The sequence below is a fragment of the Ursus arctos genome, unplaced genomic scaffold (assembly GCF_023065955.2).
Source record: "Ursus arctos isolate Adak ecotype North America unplaced genomic scaffold, UrsArc2.0 scaffold_2, whole genome shotgun sequence".
Taxonomy (NCBI): domain Eukaryota; kingdom Metazoa; phylum Chordata; class Mammalia; order Carnivora; family Ursidae; genus Ursus; species Ursus arctos.
In genome coordinates, this window is record NW_026622874.1 from 41,123,825 (window position 1) to 41,136,081 (window position 12,257).

Consider the following 12,257-nt stretch of genomic DNA (forward strand, 5'->3'; position numbering starts at 1 on the left):
CTTCTGTTTTACATCCAAGGAATGGGAAACGCAGAGAGGTAGAGTGACTTGTCTAGGGTTGTGCAGTTACTGAATGGCTAAGCTGGGATGTATACCGCCACTGGGTTGTCGGGTCTCTGAAGCCAGCATTCTGCTCACGTTATGGGCCTTTTCCAGGCCAGTGCAACCTCGGGGGGATTTATCTGTCATCCAACAAAATACTGGCTAAGCCCCTTCTAGATGCTGGGGACACACGGGTGAAGAGGACCAGCAAAGTCCCCATGGCTTAGAGAATACATTCTAGCAGGGAAATGGCACAGATTCATAGCTAAATAATTTACGGCGGCTGTGAAGGAAGAAAAACAAAATGGTGAGTTAAAGGGCCTGTGGGAGGGGCTGAGGAGGGAGGTCAAGAAAGAAAGGACCCTCCGAGGAGGTGACATTTGGCTAGATCCTGAAAACTAAGGAGGAGCTCACCCCTGGAAGATCTGACTGGAAAAATGGAACAGCAAGTGCAAAGGCTCTGAGGCAGGACTAGAATGGAAAGAAGGCCAGAGCAAGAGAAGGAGGCAGAGATGGGGCAGGAAAAGTGAGTAGAAACCAATGATATGAATTTCATTCTTGTGCAGCAGGAAGACACTGCCAGAAGTCAAGCAGAGGAGGGACATGACCTAATTTATGTTTTTAAAGATACTTAGGAGGTATGGAGTTGCCAAGGAGAAATATCAATAAATCCAGCAAAAAAAGAAGTTCAAAACAAAACAGGATGTTTGCTGAGAGGACTGGAGCAACATGGGGAGGGCCTAAATGGCGTAGGGGATACACCCAAGGAGCACTCTGTCTCCACCTTCTCTCTCCTCCCCTGCCACCACCCCTCGCTTGAGCAGGCCAGTCCTCTGAGACCCAAAAGGAGATGGGAGAGAGAACTGGCAGAGAGAAGGAGGCATTTGGGAAAACAGTGTCCTATTGTCCCCTGCCATGCCAGCGACTGCTTTCAAAGACCAGGGGCTCTTCCCAACCACCTTGTTGGCCCCAGCCTGCACCTGGAAGACTCCAGAGGCAGGAGAAGGAGATAAGAACAAGGAACAGGGTGTCAAGAGTCTGCGATCTCCTTCTCTTCCAGAAGAGAGACCCAAAGGGAGCTACCCCTTGTTCAAAAGAAACAAGAATGGGAACAAGTAAGGAGGGTTCTGTTTCTCCCTTTCCAGTGGCCAAGGGCTGGGGACAGTCCTATGATGGGATCAAAAGGTTAAGCATCTTTGTCAGGTCAAAGTCTCCGCTGGGAGGAGGGCCGGGAAGGGGCAAATGGTTTCTGGAAGGCTTTGGAGGCATCAAGGACTTGGGCTACTTGGAGTTTGGAATTTGAAGGGAGGGGTGGGTTGGCAGACAGTTCACTTGCACGAGGCGGGGAAGGGATCTTACCCAGCACAGTCCCGTTACTGTTCCAAAGGGGGACAGCCACTGCCCACCTCAAGCCTCTAACACAGCAAGGAGAAGCACACCTTTGTAGGTAGAAAGAACAGCATATCCAGCTGAGCCGTAGTGGAACTGACGACCCCTTGGGGCGGAACCCCATTGGCCGGATCCGGATCCTGCTCTGCGTTGAGGCCAATGCCCGTGCCACAGAAGGAGAGAGAGGCGGCCTGCATGGAATCCGATCGGCTGCTGAGTCCAAGCTCCCCACCTTTCTCAAACTCTCCCTGCTACTCTTATGCTTCTATAGGCTTCCTTTAGACCAGATTTCTGAAGTCTTTTGAGGATTAGCCCGGCTCTGATGTCTGTTGCCCCTCCTTCCGCTTTGGGAAGGGAGAGAAGAAGGAAACTAACATGTCTTCGGGGGTCACTTGGAGTCAAGAACTTTGTAGATTCTGTTTTATTTGTTCCTTATGACTCTTACGAGAAAAATATTTATGTTCCTTTTACAGATTAGGAAGTGGAGTCTCAGAGAGGTTAAGGACCTTGCCCAGAACACACAGCTAAAATGCGGTGCTGGCAGGATTTGAATCAGGTCTGCTCCCAAAGCCGCCCTTCCCTTCGCTCTTAGAGCTGCCTCGGCATCTCTGTGACTTCCTGGTGTGTCGGTGCACACTGTCCTGGGCTCTTTGTTGGCTGTTCTCAGTCTCTTCCGCCCGTAAATCGAGCCCTACGTTTGGTTTCCCTCCTGTTGTCCCAACTGCTTCGCGCTAATGATGACCGGGCATCTTCCGATCAATCCTTTCTTCAGAGGTGCCTTGATTTTTGGTTGGTTTTTGGAGGTCACACCATCATGCACGGTGAGTCTTGTGTTCTCCCTCACCGGAACCTGGATAGAAGTGCTGTCTGTCCCTTGTCATTACCAAGGAACAGGGACTGAGGATCCACTGTGTGCCCACAGGATGCTGTCACTGGATAGAAAACCACTTGCTGTTCACATAAAACGTGGACGCCCTCATCCACGGCAGCTTTATTTGTAATAGACCCAAACTGGAAGCAATGCAGATGTCCTTGGACAGGTGCACAGTTAGGCAGACTCTGGTACGAACACGCCAGGGATTACACTTGGCAATGAAAAGGAACAAACTATTGATACACATAACAATTTGAGTGGCTCTTCAGGGAATTATGCTGAAAGGTAGGTAAGCCAATCCCACAAGTCACATGCTGTCTGATTCCTTTCATATAACATGTTTGAAGTAAACTTTGAGAAACGGAGCACAGCGTAGCGGTTGTCAAGGATAAGGGATGGGCAGTGGGGAGCCGGTTACGGAAGGACAACATGCGGGATCCTGTTCCCTGTGGGGTGGTAGTTGTTCAGAATGTGGATTGCGACAGCTCAGGTGGACATAGGCGACAAGACTGTAGAAAAGTAAACACAAGTGCAAACACGCGCATGCCGCCGGTGAGTCAAATGGGCCGTCTGCGTGGGATTGGTGAAATGTATCTGCCTCAATATCCTGGTTGGGATAGGACACTAAATTTTGCTAAAAGTTACCACTTAGCAAAGTGTATAAGCAATCTCTCTGTATTACTTCTAACTGCCTGGCAATTTACAATGATCTCAATTTCAAAAAAAGATTTGAGAGATTTCCTGCCCTCAAGGGCCTCACAGTCTCTGTGTGTCCCCTGTTCCTTTCCTCTCCTTCTGTCCGGCTCTGGCTGGGGGTGGCAGAACGTTGTTGAGACATAATAAATGCGTGGTCTGATTTTTCTCATTTTTCTCCGGAGGAAATCACTGTGTGGTCAGTGAAGGGCCACCAGTTCTGGTTAATCTTCATGCCTCTTCCTGATTTCCCCAATCCCAAGCTCCTGGACTTTGCATTTTGTTAAGGGAGAATTGGGAAGGGGAGTCACCTAGAACCTTGGGGGTCCCCCCACCCCCCGCAAGATTAAGGGTGTCGGAGGAAGGCCACAGAGAAGAGGCCAGAGAACCAGAGAATTCTCCCTGGCTGGGCGCCCCCTGGCTCTTCCCCTCCGCAGGCCCGAGAGACCGTTCCCCCAGCCGCGCCCTCTCCCTCTCTCCAGCGGTGGAAAGAGGAAAGGTGCCCAGAACCCTCACATCCTGGAACAGGCTCCATGAGTAACCCTTCCAGGGAAGCAGCAGAACAGCTGTTTCCTGCTCCCCTCGCTGCTCACTCCAGGCCCCCTCACCTAGGGTCCCACGTGGCACCGTGTTCTACCACCGCCTCCCGGGGACTGGGCCACCGAGGGAGGCCCCCAGGGAGGAAGAGCCTGCCACACGGCCCAGGCCCTCCGCCAAACTCCCCTGCCTGCCTGCTGTGTCCACCCTCCCACCCCTCCCGCCCCCCCAGCCAAGCTGGAGGCAGCCGCCTGTCCCCAGCAGCTGGACACAGCAGGGGTGGGCCAGCCACACTCGCTCTCACTCCCAAGTGGCAGCTGAGGGGCTATGGATCAACAAGCCCTCTTCCCGGGGACTCTCCGACGCAGCCACCACCCCATCTCATCGTCTGCTCCGCTCTCCTGACAGTGGCCCTGTGTCGCAGCCCAGCCCAGCGGCAGGTTGGCACAGAGGCCCGCACCGGCAGGAGAAACACATGCAGCCGGTGGCACCCCGGGGAGGGCAGCACAGAGGACCGACAGCTGCTTCCTTCTTGTCCCTCCCCTGATACCCACGACGAGGGGGCACCGGGGCCTGGGGTTTCCCAGCTCGACTGGGAAACTATTTCCTTTCACAAAGAGGCCTGTAATTAGCCTGGCGGAAATGGGTGGGGGGGACCTGGAGATCCAGCATGGAGCTACTCTGACAAGAGAGGGGAAGCCCCCTTTCCAGCCTCCCATCCTCCAAAACACACAAACACCGGGTCCTCTGCCTGTTTCTCTCTCGGACCCTCACCTGGGGCCACACTCGCCTTTGCCACCAGCCGTGGAGGGAGAAAGGCAGAGGCAGGACCGCCTCCCTCCCCCCCCACCAAGAGGAAGGTAGTCCTGTGCGGGACTGGCTTCACTGCTCCACCTTTCATGTTCACTCTCCACTCGCACCAGCCATCCCGAGACCCTGCAGGTGTGGATGTCAGTTCCAGGCTTCCCCACACCCAGCACTCCCTCCTTTGTGGGGACCTACTGCAGTGTGAGAGAGGCAGGGCTAAGTGGGGGCTCCCATGACTCCCAACCCCCAGCCTGCATTAGTGCAGCCCTATCTCCCACGCAGAGCTCCCATGTGAACCGCCTCACGAGGGGTACTGGTTACCTATGGTGTGTACCACGCACCACCCACCACCCTTAACCACAGAGATCTGAGCGGCCTGGAGAATGCTGTTCTGGAGCAGGCCTGGCCTGTGCCCTTCCAGAATGTTCCAGCATTCCAACACAGACCCTGTCTGGCTCCATCCACAAATACCAAAATGTACAAGAGAAGCCTGTTGTTTGCCAGCTACTTCGTAGGACAAAAATAAATAAACAGATAGGCCTGAAGCAAGGCGTTGAGGAGGCTCAGGGGATAAGGTGCCAGGAGGCCAGGAGCGCTGAGGCAAGCAGGCTGGGTGGTTCCCACCCCTTCGTCCCATCCCCTTGTTCCTGCAGATTGCACCATCATCCCACCCTCAAGAGAAAACACGGAGACGTGTAACTTCCCTCGGCACCAAGAATGAAGGCCCTGTAGTCCCCGGCTGGGGCCGCTCCTAGCCTGTGCTACCGATGCAATACTGACTTGTCAGCCCCGGGGGTGGAAGTACCACAGGGAGGCCTCAGACTAGACCCTTTCGCTTAGGACCCTCACTCCAGCACTGAGAAGTAGACCTTACTGACATAGTCAACAGCCTGAGAAACAGTCCAGGGAGGCGAAGTGTCTTGCGAAGCAAGGGCCCAGCTGGTTGGTTCGGTGGGGAACCAGAACTCAAGCCCAGGTCCCTGAATTTCTGTCTAGAGCTTTTGTTTGCTTTTCATTGTATCTTTGTTTTCATCTGTTTTCCGTCAATCCATTGCCCCCTGATGCTTCTACTAGAGGCTGGATATTCTGGGAAGCCCATGAAGGGAAGCAAAATGCAGGGGAGCGGCATTAACCTTGTTAGTAAAAAGCTTGCAGAGCGTCGTGGCTGTTGGGCTATGGGATCTGGGGTACATGGTTCAAGCATGTCAAGACCTCCGTTTCTTCCCCTGTAGATTGGGGATAGCGATATTACCCATGTGTGAAGGGACTGTCGGAAGGATTCAAGGATAGAAGGCGTGGTAAATGTTCGAGACGGTTCCGCGCACTCAAAAACAGGAGTTACTGTTATTATTAACACGACGTCAGAAGCAGTAGAAGTTGACCTCTGAAATGAGTTTCCCAGGGTGAGATGTACATTACTGAAAGATGTTACCACGTATGTTCTCTTTGCTCCGTTCTTGAACGTGAACATCTGTGGTTTGTCGAAGACGTTTTCAGGGTCCAGCTGTCTTTCCAGGAAGAGAATGAACAAAGGCCTCAAAACCAAGGCCTGGAGTCCAAGAGCAGGCAGCATCCTTGAGTCACAGGCGATAGGTGTCAGAGGAGGTCTGTGAGTGTGGGATTCAGCGAAGGGAAAACGATCAGTTTTGTCTCCGGGACTCTTACAGAGAGGTGAAGCCTCCAAGGATGAAGGTAGTTATTTCCAGGAAAGGCGAATAAGGATTCAGCTGTAGGATTTCATGGGTGCTGTTAGGCCAAACCCCAAAAGGACGCAATAACTGCTCTGTCTCAGTAGCACCGCCCAGGCCAAGTGGCCTTTTCCGATCAGGACAGAAGGGTGAAGATTTGGTCCCACGGATCCTTTGGCATGATTTAACCCCCAGTGGTTCTCAAAGGTCAGTGTGCTCCAGAATCAACCGGAAGGCTTGCGAAACCCATTCTGTGGGGCCCCACCCGGGGTCCCTGCCTCGGTAGGTCTGGGATGCTCCCGGAGATTCTGCACTTGGAACAAGTTCTCGGCTGATGCCGAAGCGGCTGGTCCCAAGATCACGCTTCGAGACCACTGGCTGAAAGCACTTTCCTCCGGGCCGCGAAGTGTGTCAAATTGCGGAGCCCTTCATACCTTGCTTTCCAATGCATGTAACAGTTGCGTTGAGTTATTAATGATTACTCTCTTCTGCCACATTGATTAGAAAATAAAGGTGTGTATTATCAATTAAGAATTTTATGTTGAGGGGCGCCTGGGTGGCTCAGTCGGTGAAGCGTCTGCCCTCGGCTCAGGTCATGATCTCAGGGTCCTGGGATCGAGCCCCAAGTTGGGCTCCCTGTCAGTGGAAGGCCTGCTTCTCCCTCTGCCTCTGCCCCTCCCCTACATGTGTGCTCTCTCTCTGTGAAAAATAAATAAATAAAATCTTAAAAAAAAAAAAAAAGAAAAGAATTTTATGTTGAAAACAGGAAAAAAAAACCCTTGGGTGAAGAAATCTTTTTTGAAAGTCTGATTGACATACTATCAAGTGAGTAGAGCGAAGGGCCTCAGGAGGCAGGTTCCTTATTCCTCACGCTAGTCGCTCACGCCGGCTGCCTTCCTGTGGAGAGCCCTGCCTGCTGTGCCTCTGACTCCGCAAGAAGGCTGCGACTTTGTCTTCAGACAAGAAGGCTTCAACGTTCCTAGTTTACAGCGAAGCTTTCTTAATACCACACTCATAAGAGGGAACAAAAACTCAGTTCTCACGACCTTAAATGCTGACACTTGTCCAAAATGCCTAATGAGGAGGAAGCATGTGTCATGTACTTTCACAGAACTCAGGGATGGTAATTGGGTTGAGAAAAGTGAAAATTTTACTAAAGCCAAAAGGACCAGTTCTAGCCGCTCGAACAAGATAACATGACAAGAGGAACTTTCGACTTCTGGGAGTTATCTTATCTCCACAAGAAGCACAAGGGATGTTCTTTAAAATCTGATGGAAGAGATTGTTAACAAGATGACAGGCTCCTGACCAGAATGTCAGGATTTATAGTCTGACCGTTACTGAACTTACATAAACCAAACTTTTTTTAAAGGCCTCCTCACTCTCTGTTGAAATTGGGTCTTTCTTCCCCGAAGCTGAAGAGAATTTGCGGGGGAGGAGGGAGGCATCCAACCCGCTGTAGTTTATCCCTCAGTTGCCAAGCCGTCTGTAGAAGGCTGTCCTGATAGGGGCCGTCCAAAAAAGCAGAATAGTGAGGCTCCGGGATCGTGAGAACACAGGAGGCCTCGCTGCATCACTAAAACAGTTCAGTTGAGGCCCCTGGGTTCTGTCCCCGAAAATGGCTCCAGGGGATAGTTCGATGGCTTCCTCTCTGGTGTGAAACTTGAAAGACCGAAGACACAAAACTATGCTGATTTCATATCCCCAAAACATGCAACCAGCAAATATTTCGCATCCGTTTTGTCATCCAAATGTGTGTGCCCTCAGTGACAGAGACGCCCCATAACTAGTACAGTTTGCAACCGCGGGATGGCCATTTTTGTCCTCTGAGAAGCTGAAGGCACATTGAACTCCCATCAGCTCTGTGCACTCCTATTACTGAAAACGCACTTCTCGGGGTGCGGTGACTCGGGCGATGCTGTCACTCTTCCCTCCCTTCAAAAGCTGCCCTGTATTGTGGGGTTGGTTAAAGTTTACCCTTTTGCGAGAGTGTTCTTACTAATAAATAACTCATTTGTACTTCAGAGACAAAGCTTAAAGGCTTTCAGTTCTGGAGGAAGGAGCTTTCCCGCCCATACCTTGCCCAGAGGGACCTTGCTGCTTTTGTTCCCAGTGCCAACGGGGACTAGGTGGCTAGGGTGCACTGGGGTGCATGGCGAGCGCTTTCCCAGGCGTTAGGTGCACGGGAGAATCGGGGCCCTTAGTGTCCCCCTTCTATAAAAAGGAGAATGAGGTGGGGGGAGGTGCGGGGGGCAGGTGGGTAGGTGACTTGCCTGAGATCACCCTGTCAACTGACCTTCTGCTTCAGCCACTATCAGCCACAAAGCTTCTTGGAGCAGGTCGCAAGAGGAGGAAAGACGACGGTGGCGGGGGGGGGGGGGGGGGGAGTCAGTAAAACAAAGGACTGCTCGTGCTAGACTTGGCATGATGTGTTCTTGTCAACTCTGCTGCTGAATGCATACAGTTTCTGGAAGAATCCAATTTTAAATATTTCATGCTTTAGTTCCTTAAACCATAAAAATGTCCCAGAAATGCCACTGAGATCCAAAGTATGTCTTTCACTGGGTTTCCTATCGGGGAGTAGGACAAAAGTCTTCACTATAGCACAGGTCCCAATTTTGGGTTTGGAATATAGTCACCATAATTTTCATTGTCAATAAATATTGCTGGCTAGGGGCGCCTGGGTGGCTCAGTCAGTTAAGCGTCTGCCTTCGGCTCAGGTCATGATCCCGGGGTCCTGGGATCGAGTTCCACACTGGGCTCCCTGTTTAGTGGGGATCTGCTTCTTTCTCTCCCTGTACCCCTCCCCTCAGCTCATGCTCTCTCTCTCTCACTCGCGCACACGCTCTCTCAAATAAATATAATCTTTAAAAAAAGATTGTATTTATTTGACAGAAAGAGAGCACAAGCAGGGGGAGCAGCAGAGGGAGAGAGAGAAGCAGGCTTTCCTCTGAGCAGGGAACCCGATGCGGGTCTCAATCCCAGGACCCTGGGATTATGACCCGAGCTGAAGGCAGACGCTCAACCGACTGAGCCAACAGGCACCCCTAAATAAATAAATTCTTTAAAAAATATATTGCCGGCTAATTCAGAGGGGCTGTCTAGAAGCAACAAGTGTTCTGGAAACTCCCATTTCTACTGTCTGGCATTATTTATTTCTTAAATTAAAAAAAAAAGTCATCTCTATGCCCAGTGTGAGGCTTGAACTCATGACCCCGAGATCAAGAGTCGCGTGCTCTACTGACTGGGGCAGCCAGGCGCCACCCCCCCATCCCCCGGTCTGGCATCATTACTGTCTGCACTTAGACTTGAATCTCCCAGCGTGGGGCATCTGCTCACAGTGACTGCTCCGCGGTGTGGCGCCTAGAGAAGACTGAGCGGCCCCTGAACCAAATATTAGGTCTTGTTGCTTCACTCGAGGGCGTGGGGAGAGAATGAGGGAAAGCAAGATGAGAGGAGGAACGGCCTGCTTCGCTGATGCCCTGAGACTGGCCCATTGTGTGAGGCCTGGGACAACAACTGATCTCTGTACCGCGGTGCCGTGTCTGCCCTGCACACCCGCATTCGCACCAGCACTTCTCGACAATGAAGCTTTGGAAGCTCAGCTCTGCACTGTCCCAGGTTTGCCAAGAAATGCTGTTTGTCTTGTATTTGAGCCAGTGCTGTGGCCGTCCAGAGGACAGGACCTACCCCAACCACTTCTAGGCATACCTGGTTCATGCATACACGATATTTTTGTCCCAGAAACAGCATCCCCATGGAAACCGTTCATTCACAAAACCAAGAGAAGGAAAAGAGCGATAGTGATAAAGGAGGTCAGAGGCAGGAGAAAAAGAGCAAACGGGCGGGGCTTGGAGCTTGTAACTGAGATGTGGCATGCATTAGATATGAAGTGAGGTTACTGAAGCCCCAGGTTATGTTCCGAGATCTAAACAGAATGTCAACTGAGTCCTCAACCCAAAAAGACAGTCTTATGAAAGAGCTTTGCTATGTATTATTCTTAAAAACTTTGGAAGAAGGACCACATTTTAAAAAGGCTTAGTGTTTTATCCCACTGGGCTGAATTAGTGAATTACAAGAGAACCGAAGTGAGGAAGCGTGTATGTGTATGTCCCTGTTCCCACGCAGTGTAGATATTGATTCTATCAGTGCACATACTCAGTTCACCGTGGACGAGAATCACTCCTCGCCATGGAACCAATCAGCTAGAGTTACCAAATCGTCACTCTCATCCTAGAAGTTTAGGCCATCACTGTTCTTGCTCCAATTACTTTCTACCTTCTTCAGAGCCCTACCTAACCCATCCACCCTAATCTCTTGCAGTCGGGAGAGCACTGACCACATATAGACTGCATATTCCTGCTCCCACCTGGGGTGGAAAGAGTACACCTATTAGATACATTACAGTTCACATGGGCCAAGCAAGTGGTCTTACACATTCTACTAAAAGGACTTGCGTGTGTGTTCACTACATAAATTATTTCTATTTTTTTTAAAGATTTTATTTATTTGTTTGACAGAGAGAGACACAGCCAGCGAGAGAGGGAACACAAGCAGGGGGAGTGGGAGAGGAAGAAGCAGGCTCCCAGTGGAGCAGGGAGCCCGATGCGGGGCTCGATCCTAGCACCCTGGGATCACGCCCTGAGCCGAAGGCAGACGCTTACCGACTGAGCCACCCAGGCGCCCCATTTCTATTTTTTTAAAAAGATTTTATTTACTTATTTGAGAAGGAGCACAAGCTGGGGGAGGGCCAGAGGGAGGAGAAGCAGACTCCCCACTGAGCAGGGAGCCCACCGACCAGGGCTCGATCCCAGGACCCTGAGATCACGACCTGAGCTGAAGGCAGACGCTTCACCAACTGAGCCACCCAGGCGCCCCTATATTATTATCTATTACTAGCTAACACATTACCAATAATAGTAATATACACAGTCTCCCACAAGCTAGCCCTTAAAGTCAGAGTTTTAGACGAATCATTTCTAGGTGCTGCCTTAGAGCTAAATCAAGGCAAACTATTATTTCCAACATGTTGTTATCATATTTTTAAGTAATCATTTGCTTTACTAGTATGGAAACTCTGGGTGGGCCCTCTCCCTCCCTGACCCCAGAATTAGTATGCTCTCTGTTTCACAATATTTGTCCAGGACTTTCGTACTGAAACAGGGGCACGCCCATGAGTAAGGCTGATTTCTCCTAGCCAAAACATGTCAAAATGGGTACCTGTCCATTCTACTAAGATAACGGAGGGAATGAGAAGCATGCCATCAAGATAAAGGAACAAAAGGTACCAGGTTGCCTTGAAAACAAATTTCAGTATTCGTTGTATGTGAACATGTGTTCGTGTTGCTTGTGCAAGAGACAAGGCTTTTGAGCTGGAGGGCAATTTCAAAAGACAACACCTGTTTCAAAATAGGGCTGAGAGTTCACAGTTGCATTTTGAAGTCTCAACATACCCTTTCATTTTGGGATATTATCCATGTAGGTTTTGGGAGTTGTGAAAAGAGAACATAAGCAGACTGATGTGCATGAATCAAGAGATCCCATCTCCCACTTAGACTATTGAACAGACCGCTGCTGCATACACTAGGATGTGAGGCGCGCAGGCAGACCACAGAACCATTCTAACGCGAGTAGGTGGGAGGGTGTCCTGATACAGAGGACGTGAGCGCAAGGGGACAGTATCTAAAAGTGAGTTGGGAGGATGCCTGTCTGGGTTCAGTCGGTAGAACATGTGAGTCTTGATCCCGGGGGCGTGAGTTCAAGACCCATATTTGGCCTAGAGCTTACTAAAAAAAAAATAATAATAACAATAAGAAAATAAAAAATAAAAACGAGCTGGGGAGCCGCGATTCCTTTAGCTGAGTATCTGGAGGACAGACACTGCCCTCTACTGGCAGAGGAGAAGGGCCGTGTCGAGATGACCACCACTTTCCTCAATGGTCAGTCACTATCTTAAGACACTCCGAAAATCAGCGCTTTTAATAACTTGAAGCTTCAATCTAGGGGCCACAAGGACTTTCAGGTAAATTAACAACAAATTTTCATATCTTATCGAAAAGAGATTTTTCCTTTTAAATCTTTGATGTTAGTTCTTGGACTGGCGCATGTTATCAGCGCTACTGAGATGAACAGCAAAATGGTCAAAAGGTTATCAGGAAGGAGGCTCAAGGGGTCCATTTATACAAGATAGTGGGGGCTGGTTTTAGAAACAATAACTGTGACAACTC